The sequence below is a fragment of the Nelumbo lutea genome, chromosome 6, assembly GCF_056320005.1.
Source record: "Nelumbo lutea isolate HS-2025 chromosome 6, American lotus-T2T, whole genome shotgun sequence".
Taxonomy (NCBI): domain Eukaryota; kingdom Viridiplantae; phylum Streptophyta; class Magnoliopsida; order Proteales; family Nelumbonaceae; genus Nelumbo; species Nelumbo lutea.
The window spans coordinates 2,996,223-3,011,980 of NC_142689.1; the positions used below are offsets into that span (position 1 = coordinate 2,996,223).

General features: G+C 40.0%; 1 pseudogene across 1 annotated transcript; it reads left to right on the plus strand.

Annotated features, from left to right (window-relative positions):
• The first annotated feature begins 440 nt into the window (after nt 1-440).
• On the plus strand, nt 441-13,028 carry LOC148846846 (dynamin-related protein 5A-like; annotated as a pseudogene). The gene is made up of 8 exons (XR_016100703.1): nt 441-953; nt 2,126-2,323; nt 2,436-2,636; nt 2,753-3,181; nt 3,291-3,518; nt 3,615-3,813; nt 11,762-12,467; nt 12,694-13,028. The product of XR_016100703.1 is annotated as a dynamin-related protein 5A-like (transcript).
• Nucleotides 13,029-15,758: the final 2,730 nt, after the last annotated feature.

Consider the following 15,758-nt stretch of genomic DNA (forward strand, 5'->3'; position numbering starts at 1 on the left):
TTTTAGATTTTCCCGTGCATTGCACGGGTCTCTGCTAGTTTGACATAAATCGGCAATATTCGAATATAAGCAAATATATTCAATTCGATCGATTTTTAATAAAAAATCAATGACCTAAATTTAGTGTGTAGCACCTTTTGTATCCGTTCGGAAGGGTTTTCATGCAACCGCTTTTGAGTTTTGACGTTACATGAGCCGAGGAATTCCGAATTCGAAAGCTGTAAAGCTACGTTTGGTAAAAATACCGACTTACATGAACCGAAAAATCGATTTTTTGTGGTGAATCGATTGAATGGAAGTGCGCAGCGTATCCATTCCCGGTTTGCTGCTCGCACTACTGTCTACAACAGGATACCTAACCAATCACGAGTAAACACGTCAGTTCCGCGCTCTTTGTGTCCACAATACGGGCGGGAAGAAGCGAAAGAACAAAAATTCCAATGCAAGCAAACTTTCGGAATGTCGACAATCTCAAACGATCACTACTACTAGTCTACTACTACCACGAAAAACGAGAACGTCGCTTATTACATTTAAATCGACGAGCTCTAACTAAGTCCCATTTCTCTTCACAACACCACAATCTCCACTCTCCAGTATTCTGTTTCACTCTCACTGCTCCTTCTCTCTTCCGACTTCCGCTTCGCGGTTCGCACACAACCATTGATTCCCTCGCCGTCGAAGCTTCTTCCAGTACTTCCAAGACTCTCGAGTTCAAGTCGCGCTTCGAGGCCTACAATCGCCTGCAGTCAGTTGCCGTGGCTTTCGGCGAGAAGCTCCCGATACCGGAGATCGTTGCCCTCGGTGGTCAGTCCGATGGCAAGAGCTCCCTTCTTGAAGCTCCCCTCGGATTCAGATTCAACGTTCGCGAGGTCGAGATGGGGACTCGTAGACCTCTCATCATTCAGATGCTCCACGATCCCTCCGCCGTGGAGCCTCGTTGTCGATTACAGGTCCTCTCTTCCTTATTTTCTTTTCTTACCGGTTCTTTATCGATTATTTTCTTGTTTTCTATGTTCCGGGGCTTCGAAATGTTAGTTTTACTGTCATGTTCTGTCATGAATGTTAAAGTAATGTTTTGGTCGTGAATGCGGAGAGTTTCTCGAATAATCTTATTTCAAGGATCTCATGGTTCTTAGTTGTTTCTTTTCTCCGGATCTCGTACTTGAATGTATCTAGATCCAGACTCCATTAAACTTTTTTTTTTTGTTGAGTTTCATAACTATTTATTTTAGTGTTGAACTGTTCATGACTCCACGGATGTTGATCGTGATGCTAACTTCATCATGATATCATGTTACAATCTCATCTGCATCAATGGTAATTGATGATGATTATTCCTTTTTCCTGCATTTCAGAATTAATGATATAAGTTGATGCATATTCTGTTTTTTCCCCTGAACTGTGGACTTTGAAGTTTGAGGATGGTTAACGTTCAGGTGTTAAAGATATTTTGAACTTAAATATTTGTTCTGTTTTTCTTCGTCGTTCAATTGTTAACTGTACGATAATAATGTTTTAGGTGATAATGCTTGCTTTATTCAATCTTTTGTTGAAGTGTGAACTTTGGATTTTGAAAATCCTAGTTTTCTGTTTCATTTTTTTTTTTAAATTTTTTCTTATCATAAGAAGATGTTTAAGTTTTTTCCCCGGATTTTCAAACTTTATCCAGTTAATATTTGACTTTTTACAACTTTCTTTTTCGTTTATGCCATAATGGCATTAATGCTAAAACATTAATATCTTGGTCATAAAACTGACTCATTTCCATTAAACTTGTGGTTCTTAGTTGTTTTTATCCCTTCTCGGGTCCTTCTTAGAGGATATTGAAATTTGGTCACATCCAGTCAGTTCTCTTGCTGTTCAGATTTTTATTTTAGTTTGTTAGTGTGGATATTAACAGTGTTATTTTAACTCTAATGATGTCATGGATCTGTAGGTGCCAGTGTGCCACTTGTTTAATTTAATTGTGTGCTTTGGTCAAAAGTGACCGTGTGATTCTTCTCTATTTACTCTTCCTTCTGTTTTCTTTCTTTGGAATTTCTTTCCCTGGATCAGTAGTTCAATGTTTTCCCTCATCATTTACCTCATATGTATCTGTTAAACCTTGACGAAATGAATGCAGGAGAAGGACTCAGAAGAATATGGAAGTTTCCTTGTTTTGGGATCTGCAGTTGCAGATCTTATCAAGTCCAGAACAGAGGCACATCTGAGGAAGACCAAAACTGTGGTTTCTTCTAAGCCAATTGTCATGCAAGCAGAATATGCTCATTGTCCTGATCTCACCATTATAGATACTCCTGGCTTTGTCCTTAAGGAGGGTGCTCTCTCTCTTTCTCTCTCTCTCTCTCTCTCTGAACATTTTTGACCCTTAATAACTTGGCATCTGTGATTTCCACTCTGATTAACAAGCTGAAATCTATTTGCAGGAAAAGAAGGGGGAACCAGAGAATACACCCGATGAGATCCTGTGAATGGTGAAGTCGTTGGCAAGTCCTCCTCATCGTCTTCTCCTGTTCCTTCAGCAAAGTAGTGTGGAATGGTGCTCATCACTCTGGTTAGATGCCATTCGTGAAATTGATCCAACCTTTAGGCGGACAATCATTGTTGTCTCCAAGTTTGATAATAGACTCAAGGTAAACTACGTGATTTATTTTATGAGGAAAAGATAAACAAATTTTGAGTTTGATATGAAGTGGAGAATATATAGTCATAGTTGATGGTAAGATAAAAGAAAGCTTAACACATGCAGGAGTTTACTGATCGGAGGGAATTAGATCAGTATTTAAGTGCTAGCGGTTACCTTGGGGAGAACACTCATCCTTTCTTTGTGGCCCTGCCAAAGGACAGGGGCATGGTAACAAATGAGGAATTCCGCAGGCAAATATCTCAGGTCGACAATGAAGTCCTCCAACATATGCGTGAGAACATCAATGGAGGATTTGATGAAGAAAAGTTCAGGCCCTTCATTGGTTTTGGCTGTCTGAAGGAGTACCTGGAGTCTGAGCTTCAGAAGAGGTATAAAGAAGCTGCACCAGCTACTCTTGCACTACTTCAATGACGCTGCAGTGAAGTCACTGTTGAGTTGGAGAGAACAAACTCTGATATACAGGCTACTTCTGATGTTGCCTCTCTCCGGAGATCTACAATGTTGCGTGCAGCTTCAATCAGCAGTCATGTGGTCTGTAATATGATGCACGCTATTTTTCATCATTTGTTTTATCCTTGATTGAGCATTTCAGTAGAATATTCACAGTAATATAGAACAATGTCTCCCTTTGTTGGTGAAGGGAGCATTGATTGATGGAGCAACAGATCCTGCCCCAGAGCAATGGGGGAAAACTACAGAAGAAGAAAGGTTGGAGAGTGGTCTTGTGAGCTGGCCGGGTGTCATTGCAGATATAAGACCTCCCAATTCTTCCCTAAGGCTCCATGGAGGAGCTGCATTTGAGAGGGTCATGCATGAATTTCGTTGTGCTTCGTATTCCATAATGTGCCCAACAGTGTCAACAGAAAAGGTAAGCTATCCAAAATGTAGCTTTCCTCTAACTGGAAATTAGATGACATGATTTAGCATCTGATGGGTAGAAAAATTATTTGTTTTCCAATTGCAGGTTGGGAACATACTACTTGCCCATGCTGTAAAGGGTGGTGGTGGAGGAGTAATGGAGGCAGCTGCAGATATAGCACGCGCAACTGCTCGATCATGGCTTGCCTCTCTTCTGGAAACTGCCTGTGATCGACTTGCATTTGTTTTGAGGAACCTTTTTGAACTTGCTGTTGAACGCCATCGCAGCTGTGAATCCTCAGAGAGTATGGAGATATTTAACACAATATAATATATGTTCTACATGACTTTTATATCTATTGGTCCTCAGCAAAGTTGTGGTCCCAACTATTTGGGTCAGCTATACAGGTCAGCAAGGATTCAATTTCTTCTTTGGCTCCCAAAACCTTAAGCAATTTTATTTCTATCCCTAGATCAAGGGAGGCTAAAAATTGATCATAACTGAAAAAACCCACGCACACACACACACACACCCCACATGCAATTTTGCATCATTTAAATCTTTTAAAATCCATGTTTACACATAGCTCCATTTGTCCCTGTCAAAAACCAACTGCGTTACATTTCTCTTGGTGTGAAAATTTCATGTATCAGAGAAAAGGCAGAATTTCCCCAAAACATACCAAATTCCATACACCACTTTTTTCTACAACAGAATCTTGCTATTTTTTAAAATAGGACTATCTGTTGTGCAATGCTCACCAATAGATGTTGGAATTTGATAGATTTGTTTTTGCAAGAGTTTTGTTTAGCAAAACAATTGGATTTCCATCTATCTCTCTCATTTATGCATGTAAAATGCTTTGTATTGGGTTAGTAAATTCAGAAAAATAAAATTCATGAAATTATAGAAGCTGCTTTCCCCTTCATAGTGGTGATTTCCACTATTTACTAGGCTTGGTTGGTGTGATATTTAAATATTGTTTGCTTGTTTGAGTTTTTTTTTTTTTTTGAGAAGTGCTTTGTATGATAACTAACTTGCCACCATGATCATATTCTAATGAACACCCAGCTGCTTAGATTCTGAATCAATCACTCAGCCTAATGTTTCAAACTTGGTTTTTTTGCATAGTGCAGTATCTATTCACTTCTTTATCTCTGATCTTAGTCTATATTAGAACTAATTTCAGCATCACATTAGATTAGCTTTTAGATTTACTTTTGAATGTGATCCAATATTTTATTCCGAACCCTAATTAGACTCTAAACTCCAGTTTTTCCTACCTATGGCTGTTTTTATGATTCATTATGAACCTGATCCCACGCTTTTCTAAATCATGGTTTAGACTTTAATCTTTTAATCCCTGGATTTTCTTATGTTGTTTAAACATACTTTTTTTTTGATAAATAAACTGGTTACTTTATTAAATTAATATAAAAACAGTACAATTGCAAAGTTCAAGATTGCATAAAACACTATAATCATTATAAAGGAGCCCAGAACAATTCTGCCCCATTCACCCCCTGTTTTGCAAGTGTACCCGCCATGCCATTTTCTGATCTTCTGATCCACCTAAATCTGATACCCGATTCAATTTCTAGGTGTCTCACCTCCCTCATAGCATATCTGTGACTCCATACACCCAAGTTCTCTACTATCATCCAATTAATAACTAACGAAGAATCACCTTCCACTTAAGTCTTTGTAGCCTAGCTATTTTGCAATCCTTAACCCTTGCCCAAAGCAAAAATCTCTGCCCTCAAAGAACCACCCTGGCCAATTGGTCCCAAAAACAGCGCTATGCATCTGCCTTTGATTCCGAAAAATGCCACTTATGCTTGATGGACCCGGGTTTCCATTGGAACTGCTATCAAAATTTAGTTTAAGTCTATTATATGTTGGAGGAGTCCATTCCTCATAGAGAGGTCTCCGTGTGGATGAAGCTACCACATATCGTCCATGGTATACTCCTTGAAAAACTTCATTGTTTTCACCCAATGCATGATTTTCACCATATTGTTTTTAATGATGCCCTTGTCAGTTTTTGCCTTGTCTTGGGAACTTCTGCTATTCCTTTCCTCTCAAACATCCAAAGAACAACATCTCTAGTAGCTCTCCACATAATTCTTCCTCTTGTAGGTTGTCTTAGGAAGTTAGGATAAAAAAGTTCCACAAAGTTTGGTGGAGGTGTTCTGCAACCAAAGAAAGAAGAAAAAATGTTTAGATATACAGGCTGGCAAGCGTGTTTCAAAATACCAGATATACAGGCTGGCAAGCGTGAGAAAGCGGGTTTGAGTATGAGAGAAGCCACTTGTGTAAAAAATGCCAAAGGTTAGGATCATATCCAATCTATCCCTCCCACGACCCCAGATAACTGGGGCCACCATTGGGTAAACAAATACTAGATAAATAAGCACAAACAATTAGTAAATGGAATGCAGACTCGCCACTAGCAATTCAAAGGTTACAAATATAAGAGAAGTGTCGGTAAAGTAAGAAAGATAGGATTTGATTGATTAAGAGATTTGAATAAATTTAGGAAGGATTAGATTTGAATAATTTTAGGATAGTCATGTCCTAGGATTAAGGGAAAGATTTAGTCAATCCCTGATTGCGAGAGATTCTAGGGGTCTGCCTTTCCTATCTTTTCTTATTTAAGTTGTATGCTCAACATGTTTTTATAATCAATAAAGAAAATTCTCTTTTCTCTCCCTCTATATTTCGCCACATGGTATCAGAGCTTTAGGGTTCGATCATGAATTTTAAGGCTGCCATGATTGGCTCTGGTTCAGCCTCTTCGGATGCTACCAGCAGTGTGACGTCTTTAGTCAGTGGCTATTTCTATTTCTGAGAATTCTCTTCAAATTACCATTCACAAATTGAATTGAAAAAATTATCTTGAGTGGTCTTAGTCCGTGCGGTTGGTGATCTACGACAAAGGGAAACTCGGCTATTTGAACGGCAAAGTGAAACCGCCAGCCACTGATGATCCAAAGTACAGGTAGTGGCATTTTGAAAATTCGATGGTTACCGCCTGGTTGATCAACTCCATGGATCTGGTGGTTGGAAAACCATTCATGTTCCTGCCAACGGCTCACGATGTGTGGGAAGCTGTTAGGGAAACCTATTCGGATTTGGACAATCATTCACAACAGTTCGAACTGAATACCCGAATGTGGAAGATGCAACAAAGTGAACGTGAAGTAACAACTTATTATAATGAGATGATGGACGTTTGGCAGGAGTTGGATTTATTTGAAGAAGAAGAATGGGAAAGTCCGAGTGACAGTGCTCGATACAAAAAGAAAATAGAAAGAGGTCGGGTATTTGTTTTCTTAGCTGGTTTGAATAAAGAACTCGATGAGGTTCGGGGACATATCTTAGGGTGAAAGCCCTTGTCGACTATAAGAGAAGTTTTTTCAGAAGTGCATAGAGAAGAAGCACGGCGGCAAGTGATGTTGAAGAATGTTAGTGAAACAAAAATAGAGAATGAAGGGTCCGCTCTTGTGGCCCGAGGTGCATACTTAGAAGGAGACAGACGAGGAGAAAAGCAGAGGCCTTGGTGTGATCATTGTATAAAGCCATGGCATACTCGGGAAACCTACTGGAAGCTACATGGGAAACTGGCAGGTTGGAAGAAAAAATCAGGTAGTGACAACAAGTCAGGGGGAGATGTCCGCGCGTTTCAAGTAAGCAATTCGGATCCAGGGCAACAAACATCCTCAGAGTTTCTTCCTTTCACAAAGGAACAAATAGAGCACTTATATAAAATGTTTCAATCTCAATCGTTAGGAAATTCTAACCCATCCCGTTCTCTAGCTCAGTCGGGTAAATTTTTCACTGCAGCCATTGCTTGTGCCAAATCTAATGGCTCCTGGATATTAGATTCAGGTGCCACTGATCATATGACTGGCACTTCGCAATTCTTTTCTTCATATACACCTTGTGCAGGGAATCAAAAGGTTAAAATTGTAGATGGTTCATTTGCTACAGTTGTTGGGAAAGGAACAATGTATATTTCTCCTTCTCTAAACCTTAAAGATGTTCTGCATGTTTCTAACCTATCATACAATCTCTTGTCTGTTAGTAAACTAACCCTTGATCATAATTGTCGAGTTAATTTTTGGTCTTCTCATTGTGAATTTCAGGATTTAACCTTGGAGGAGATGATTGGAGATGCTAAACAGGATGGTGGCCTCTACCTCTTTAATAAAGGATCAACCTTTGGAAGGCAAGACCGACAGACTTGTTTCAGTTCTATTTCTGTTTCTAGTGACAGTGAAATTTTGTTATGGCATTATCGATTAGGACATCCTAGCTTTCAATATTTAAAGCATCTATTTCCCAAGTTATTCATGAATAAAAATCATTCAGTTTTTTAGTGTGAATCTTGTGAATTAGCAAAACATCATCGTGCTGTTTTTCTGTTTCAACCATATAAAATATCAAAACCATTTACCATGATTCATAGTGATGTTTGGGGTTCTTTTAGAGTGACAACTTTTCTAGAAAACGTTGGTTCATTACTTTTATTAATGATCATACTAGGGTCACTTGGGTTTTCCTTTTAAAAGAGAAATATGATGTTGAAACTGTGTTTAAAAATTTCTACAACATGGTCAAACACAATTTCAGACTCAGATTAAAATTTTTTGAAGTGATAATGGAAAGGAATTTTTTAACAATGTGTTAGGGAACTTTTTTGCTGAGAAATGAATTGTACACCAAAGTTCGTGTAACAATACACATCAACAAAATGGGGTGGCTGAAAGGAAAAACAAACATATCCTTGAAGTTGTTAGAGCTCCAAGTTTTAAAATAAGTTTCCTAAGTATCTTTGGGGAGAAGTTGTTTTAATAGCCACTTATTTGATTAACAAACTTCCTACACAAATTTTGGATTTTAAAACACCCATACAGGTTTTCACTGACTGTTTTCCAAACTCTTGGCTAGTGACAAACATTTTCTTAAAAATTTTTGGAAGTGTGGCCTTTGTTCATAACCATGATTCCAAACGTTCAAAACTTGATCCAAAAGCACATAAATGTATTTTTGTAGGTTATCCCACTAATTAGAGAGGTTGCAAATGCTTTGATCCAGTTTTGAAAAATATGTTTGTGTCTATGGATGTCACCTTCTTTGAAGGAACCTCGTACTACAACAACTCCCATCTTCAGGGGGAGAGCTACACTAGTAAAGAAGGTTTTTTAGATAGTTCTGATTTAATGTTTGAATTTGTTCACAATGATGTTCCTCACAACCGGTCACTAAAAGAAAGTGAAGCAGAAAATACAAAATTAGTGGAAAGAAATGAATTAAATATTGAAAATGTTGAGTCTACCAATGAACAACCTTTGGTAATGCCATTTCAAATTGAAAAATCTGAAACAACAGAGATGCGTGCGAAACAGTATAAAGGCCTTGTATATTCAAGGAAATATCTAGCATAGTAAAGGAGAGACTATTCAGCAACATCAACAAAAATCTGATAAGAGGTTGGATCATGAAATTCATGATAATTCTTCAAAGATTCCTGAAAATATTCCTCCAGGTAATTCTGATTCTTCTAGTCAGCTTGATCTTTCCATTGCTCTTAGGAAAGGTGTTAGGTCTTGTACAAAACATCCTCTGTCAAATTTTGTATCTTACAAAAATATTTCACCTTCATATTGTGCCTTTATTTCACATGTGTCCAGTGTATCCATTTCTAACAGTATCTAGGAGGCTCTAAATGTTCTTTAGTGGAAATAAGCTATTTTTGAGGAGATGAGAGCTTTGGAAAAGAATGCTACTTGGGAGAAAATGGATCTGCCAGATGGAAAGACAATTGTTGGTTGTAAATGAGTGTTTACTCTGAAGTACAATTCAGATGGATCCTTGGAGAGATACAAGGCTCGCCTAGTAGCTAAAGGCTTTACTCAAACATGTGGATTGGATTACTCTGAGACCTTTTCTCTAGTGGCGAAGCTAAATACAGTTCGGGTACTCTTATCTATTGTAGCTAATCTTGACTGGCCACTGAATCAACTGGATGTGAAGAATGCCTTTTTGAATGGAGATTTGGAGGAAGAAGTATATATGGAGCCTCCACCTGGTTTCACTGAGATGTTTGGAACTAAGGTATGCAAGCTAAAAAAGTCTCTATAGTCAAGGACAATCTGATCATACTCTTTTCACAAAGAGATCCACCAAAGACAAGGTTTCGGTTCTGATTGTCTATGTTGATGACATAATCTTGATTGGAGATGATATTGAAGAGATGAGCAAACTGAAACAGAGCTTAGCCAAGGAATTCGAGATTAAAGAGTTAGGCCAGCTAAGGTACTTTCTTGGAATGGAAGTGGCAAGATCAAAGAAGGACATTGTGGTTTCGCAACGAAAGTATATTCTAGATCTCTTGAAAGAACTTGGAATGAGTGGTTGCAAACCTTCAGACACTCCGATAGAAGTTAATGCTAAGCTTGGAGAAGTTAAAGATGGGGTTCCAGTAGATACGGGTAGATACCAAAGGTTGGTTGGAAGTTGATTTATTTGTCACATACACGTCCTGATATTGCCTTCACTGTAAGCATGGTGAGTCAATTTATGCACTCCCCGTACGAAGAACATCTTGAAGCTGTGTATCGAATACTTAAGTATCTAAAAGGCACACCGGGAAAATGACTCTTCTTCAAGAAAAATGAGAAGACATGGTTTGAAGTGTATATAGATGCGGATTGGGCAGGTTCGATTACTGATAGAAGGTCAACTTCGGGGTACTGCACATTTCTTTGGGGCAATTTAGTTACTTGGAGAAGCAAGAAGCAAAGTGTAGTTGCTAGAAGTAGTGCTGAGGCTGAATTCAGATCAATGGCTCAAGGAGTGTGTGAGGTTCTTTGGCTAAAGAGGGTTCTAGTGGATCTTAAGAGACCAGTGAGTTTTCTTATGAAATTGTATTGTGATAGCAAGGCGGCTATCAGCATTGCTCATAATCCGGTTCTACATGACATGACTAAACATGTTGAGATTGACAAACACTTTATAAAGGAGAAGCTTGAAGAAGGAATAATTTGCACTCCGTTTGTGCCAACCACGTAGCAAGTTGCAGATGTCTTGACTAAGGGCTTGTTGAGACAGCCATTTGAGCTTCAAGGTAGCAAGTTGGGCATGATAGATATCTTTGCACCAACTTGAGGGGGAGTGTCGGTAAAGTAAGAAAGATAGGATTTGATTGATTAATAGATTTGAATAAATTTAGGAAGGATTAGATTTTAATAATTTTAGGAAAGTCATATCTTAGGATTTAGTCAATCCCTGATTGCGAGAGATTCTAGGGTTCTACCTTTCCTATCTTTTCTTATTTAAGTTGTATGCTCAACATGTTTTTATAATCAATAAAGAAAATTCTCTTTTCTCTCCCTCTATATTTCGCCACAAGAAGAGATACCGAGATGGCCTTCTCTTCTATAGCATGTCACAAGTATTGATCTTATTAAGGACTACTTCCCAGCAAAATACCCCTTATTTTAGGAGGAACAGGCTTGCTCCACACCTCCTTTGCAGGAAAGGACAGGCCAGGGCTAGAATGCTGCACAAGAGTATGGGAAAAAGATGCCCAGGAAAACACCCGGTGGGAGAGAGAGAGACTAAATTCTACTTTCTAAGCAGGAGTGATCATGAAAAACATTATTGAGCAAGGACAAAAGGTCAGAGACGGTGAATAATTCCCCTTCCCTAAGACCTCTCATGATGCCCAAATCCCAATTCTATATATATAAAAGGTGAAAGACTAGTCACTATATATACTATTTCTTTCAATCCAATTTCATATTCTTATTAGATTTGATTTGGTCTTCAATTTCTGCTTACTAAAACCCTAGTATTCGAGATTTAAAACCCTGTACATTCAATTTTGGACCAACCAGTGCACAACGCTAAATGTCAGATTGCTAGAGCTAAAATCCCAAATCTCCTTCATTGCAAATTTTCAAATAGCTATACTCTTCCAGGTTTACATTCAATTTTGTAAGGCAAATTTACCACCTTTGGTCCATCAGCCTTGGGTCCATCTATTTTTTTTGGTAGAACCTTAGGTCCATCTATTAAGAACTAACAATCTTCAGCAAAATTTCAACAATCTTGTTCAGCCTTTTGATGGTGGCTATGGGAAATGGGAAATGACTTTAGTCCTTCATTCAACAATTTGTCCCTGTTTTACATTTCTTTTCTTGGAACTACTGGCTCATGTAATGGGTGTGTCTTCCTGAGAGCAGGTGGTAGGAAGCGTAGAGATATGGATGGGTATGTTGGTTTTCATGCTGCCTTAAGGCACTCCTACAATAACTTCATATTGGAGGTTGCCAAGCAATGCAAGCAACTTGTCCGCCACCACCTTGATTCAGTTACTAGTCCATATTCTCAGGCCTGCTATGAAAATGACTTCTCAGGTGGTTATGGATCAGGTCCATATTCTATCTACAGATTCAATCCTACTCCAGCTGTTTCTTTTAATCTTGAACCATCTGATGGCATGCCAATATTCCAAGATGAAACAACAGGCAGGGATCAGGAAAATATACCTCCAGAAAGGGGCTCTCAGCAAACAACTCCAGGGAAAAGAACCTTATCCAAAGAAGCTCTCCAGGAAACTGAAATGACTATTCCTGATACACCTCCTGATCAGCCATGTGATGTAGTTCATGCAGGAGTTAAAAAGAAAGACAAGAAGAAAGGACATGGAAACCACATAGAGGTTGGAGGGAGAAAACGACTTGTACCCAGCAGAAGCAAGGAGGATAATCATCTGGCACGAAATGGTGGTGGTGTAGGCCTTGTTGTCAATGGTGATATTGGTTCTGGAGCTGGCTCAGCTTACTCAGATATTTGTTCTGCAGCTGCACAATATTTTGCCAAAATACGAGAAATTCTTGTTGAGCGAAGTGTGACATCTACTATGAATTCTGGATTTTTAACTCCTTGGTAAGATTTTTGGAAAACTTTAGGACTTGCATATGCACACTTATACCCCAGAATTTATATAAAGTTCCTGGTTAGCTTAAGCACTAGGTTGAAACTGATGGATAGCAATGTTCTGCACTTCACAATACAAATTTTCTACACCATGTTTTTGTCATTTTCATGCTGTATTTATCACAAATAAGTTTATAACTAATACTTCTCTTTTATGTTTCATGTGAGGGCATAGTCGAGATAGGCTCGTGGTGGCACTCAGCTTAGACTTATTTGCTGTGAATGATGAGAAGTTCATGGATATGTTCGTAGCACCTGGTGCAATTGACACCCTTCAGAACGAACAAACATCCCTTCACAAGCGCCAGAAGATACTTCAGTCTTGTTTGCATGAGTTCAAAAGTATAGCTCGTGTCCTTTGATGGTTATATAATCCCAGAGTTCAAAAGCATAGGTTGTTGATAAATGTAAATCACTGTTGATTCCACAGTACACGCCTAGAGAAAATTTGATTTGCAGCGAGCTCCTGTGTCATGGAAATCGGAATGAATCTATATTCAATTTAGTTGCCATGATGACTCCAAATTAGTGGCATTTTGAATTTTTGATTCGTGAAATTCTTACTCCTGGTCTTGTTAGCCAATCACTTCAATGCGAAGCCCTACTCATTCCGAATCTCAAACCGTTCGCTTGCACTAGTGATAATGATAAACGATGATTTGCATTTGCAAGGTTTTCAAAACAGCAACTACATGATATACACTCAGTTTCACGGGGCCGTAATAGTATGTACGAAGTCATAGTTGATAGCTTGCTGGTGAGGCATCTACCTGACTGGTTGCAAGGCCTCCATCTGGTTGTCGTATATTGATTAAAACATTGCTGGGGAGGAGGGGGGTTGGTTAATGGGATTGTGGTTCCCGTTGACCAATAATCTCATGTTCCTTTTCCAATTTCCTGTGGATCTCACAATAAGTTGGTAAGTGATAGTCATCACCTAAATGGCTATTACTTTAAATGGCTATTAACTTTAAACGTGAGAAAGTTGATAAAATATTATGAGACAAATTTGCTCCTGATGATGACATTTCATGGTTAAAAAAGGTCCTTGTCTAACATACCTTGAAAACGCTTCGATCAAAATAACACTGGTAAGACTTACCTAGCTAAGTGTTTCCTGAGAAATACAAATAAATTCACTTACCCAGTAAATGGCTTCATGATAAAAGAACCGTGCCATACATTATTTATAAATTAAACCAAAAATGACCTCATAACATGAAACAGGACTGGAAAATAACTTACATGAAACTTCCACCTATGAGTCACAAAAACAACCTTCGACCTCTAGCAAACAACTAAACATTCAACACCAAAGCCATATTAATAAAAAGCATATTAATTTTTGTATAGATATGAGCATTGATGTGGGCTAGCCAGGCGCAGCCCATTACGAATTGGGAGACCCAGTCCACTAACACCTGACAGTGCCAGCCACAACAGGGGGGAAGCCCTGCTGCCTTCATACGGAGCCAATTGTGGAGCAGTTAGGTGTACTCGTAAGGACCTGTCGCCTGACTCCGTACGACCCTCATTTGGTGCATTCATCTTCACCTGTCTCCAGCTCACTCAAGTATAAATATGAGGTAACTCTCCATTGACAAGGGATTAAGGTTCCAAAATTTTGATACAACTCTCTCATTTATTCCCAGCACCTACCTTGCTTCTCTAGCATTTACCCTTGGGGACCCAGTGCATCTGAGGACTACCGTCGAGGCCTCGTCTGCACCTACTCATACCTCACACCTCGTACTAACTTGAGCATTGGAGTTGTCGCCTCGGGTCTCCACCCGAGGCCTCTGACACCTCTTGTTTTGCAGAACCTCAGATCTTCAGGAACCTCGTTACCGAGACAACGACCTATAGTCTTTGGCTCCTACCGTACTCAGAAGGGAGCACCTCACCTTGGCCTATAGTCCTCGACCTTAGCTTACCTCCCTTCGGAATCCTCAAAGCCTTCGGCCAACCTTCAGAACTTGGGAGTGAATTTACCTCGTTGCCGTTGGCCAATCCGAGCCACAACATTTGGCGTCGTTTATGAGAACGTCGCTAAGATGATTCCTTAAAAAACAAAAAATATATATAATTTCTAAGCCCTCCTAAGTTCAAAAGCCATGGTGCAAAGAACCAAGAATAACCAGAACTTGGTCACCTACGAGCAATTTCAGTTGTCCTTGATCGTTTGGACCGTCTCACTCAATGCGTGGAAGAAATCTGCCCCCGAGCAGGAGGTCCCTCTCAAGGCGACCGCCCCGCTGGGGTGTCAAAGGATCAAGGCTGACGCGAGCACGTCGAGCCCCTAGCCCTCGGCTAGGGCAACAACTTGTTGGCCGAGCAATCTGAGTCGGGCAATAACCGACCCCCCAATTCACTTCGGAGGAATGTCCGACCTCCTAGCTGAAGGGAAGAAGTGCCTGCTCGATCCGAAGACAGTCACCAGCCTTCGGAGCAGCACCACCGCCGCCGAAGGGAGGTTCCCAAGGACGATGGTGTACACCTCAGTCGCCCCAGAGTTCACTCCTGGGGCGAGAGCCGACGTCGCACTACTCCACATCCTATCCCGGATCTCTGAGACGTTCTAAACGATTGTTGTGCTCGTAGAGGAGTGCACAACTTGGCCTCAGAGTACTCAGGAATCCGAGCTAATACCCACCAAGTCCATGAAGAGAGAAGCGGGACCTACACCCCCATTGATCCGGGGCTTGCCGAGTTGGAGCCAAGATTTGACGGCTCCACCAAGTCAAGGAGAGCCAAGCCAATGCCTCAACTAGTCACGACAACTCCGCCGGCCACATGGACTCATTCACCCCGAAAATCATTTTGGAGCCTCTCCCTCCACACTTCAAGGCTCCTACTTTGGAGATGTACAATAGTTCCTTGGATCCTGATGACCACTTGGAAAGTTTCTAAGCACTCATGATACTCTACAGGTATTCCGACGCCTTGACGTGCCGAACTTTCTAGGCCACCTTCATGGGGGCAGCGCACCACTAGTTCTCCAGTCTTCCCTTGAGGTCAATTAGTTTGTGGGAGCAGTTCACCAATATGTTCCTCACTTGCTTCATCAGCAACAGACGATGCTAGAAGAGTGTCATCTCGCTTATGTCCATTAAACAAAATCCAAGTGAGAGCTTGCAGTCTTACATTACCCACTTAAAAAAAAAAGAAATCGAGGTCAGGAACCTCAACCCCATGGTCTCAATGCATGTTGCTATCAATAGACTCTGGAGTTGTTTCCGC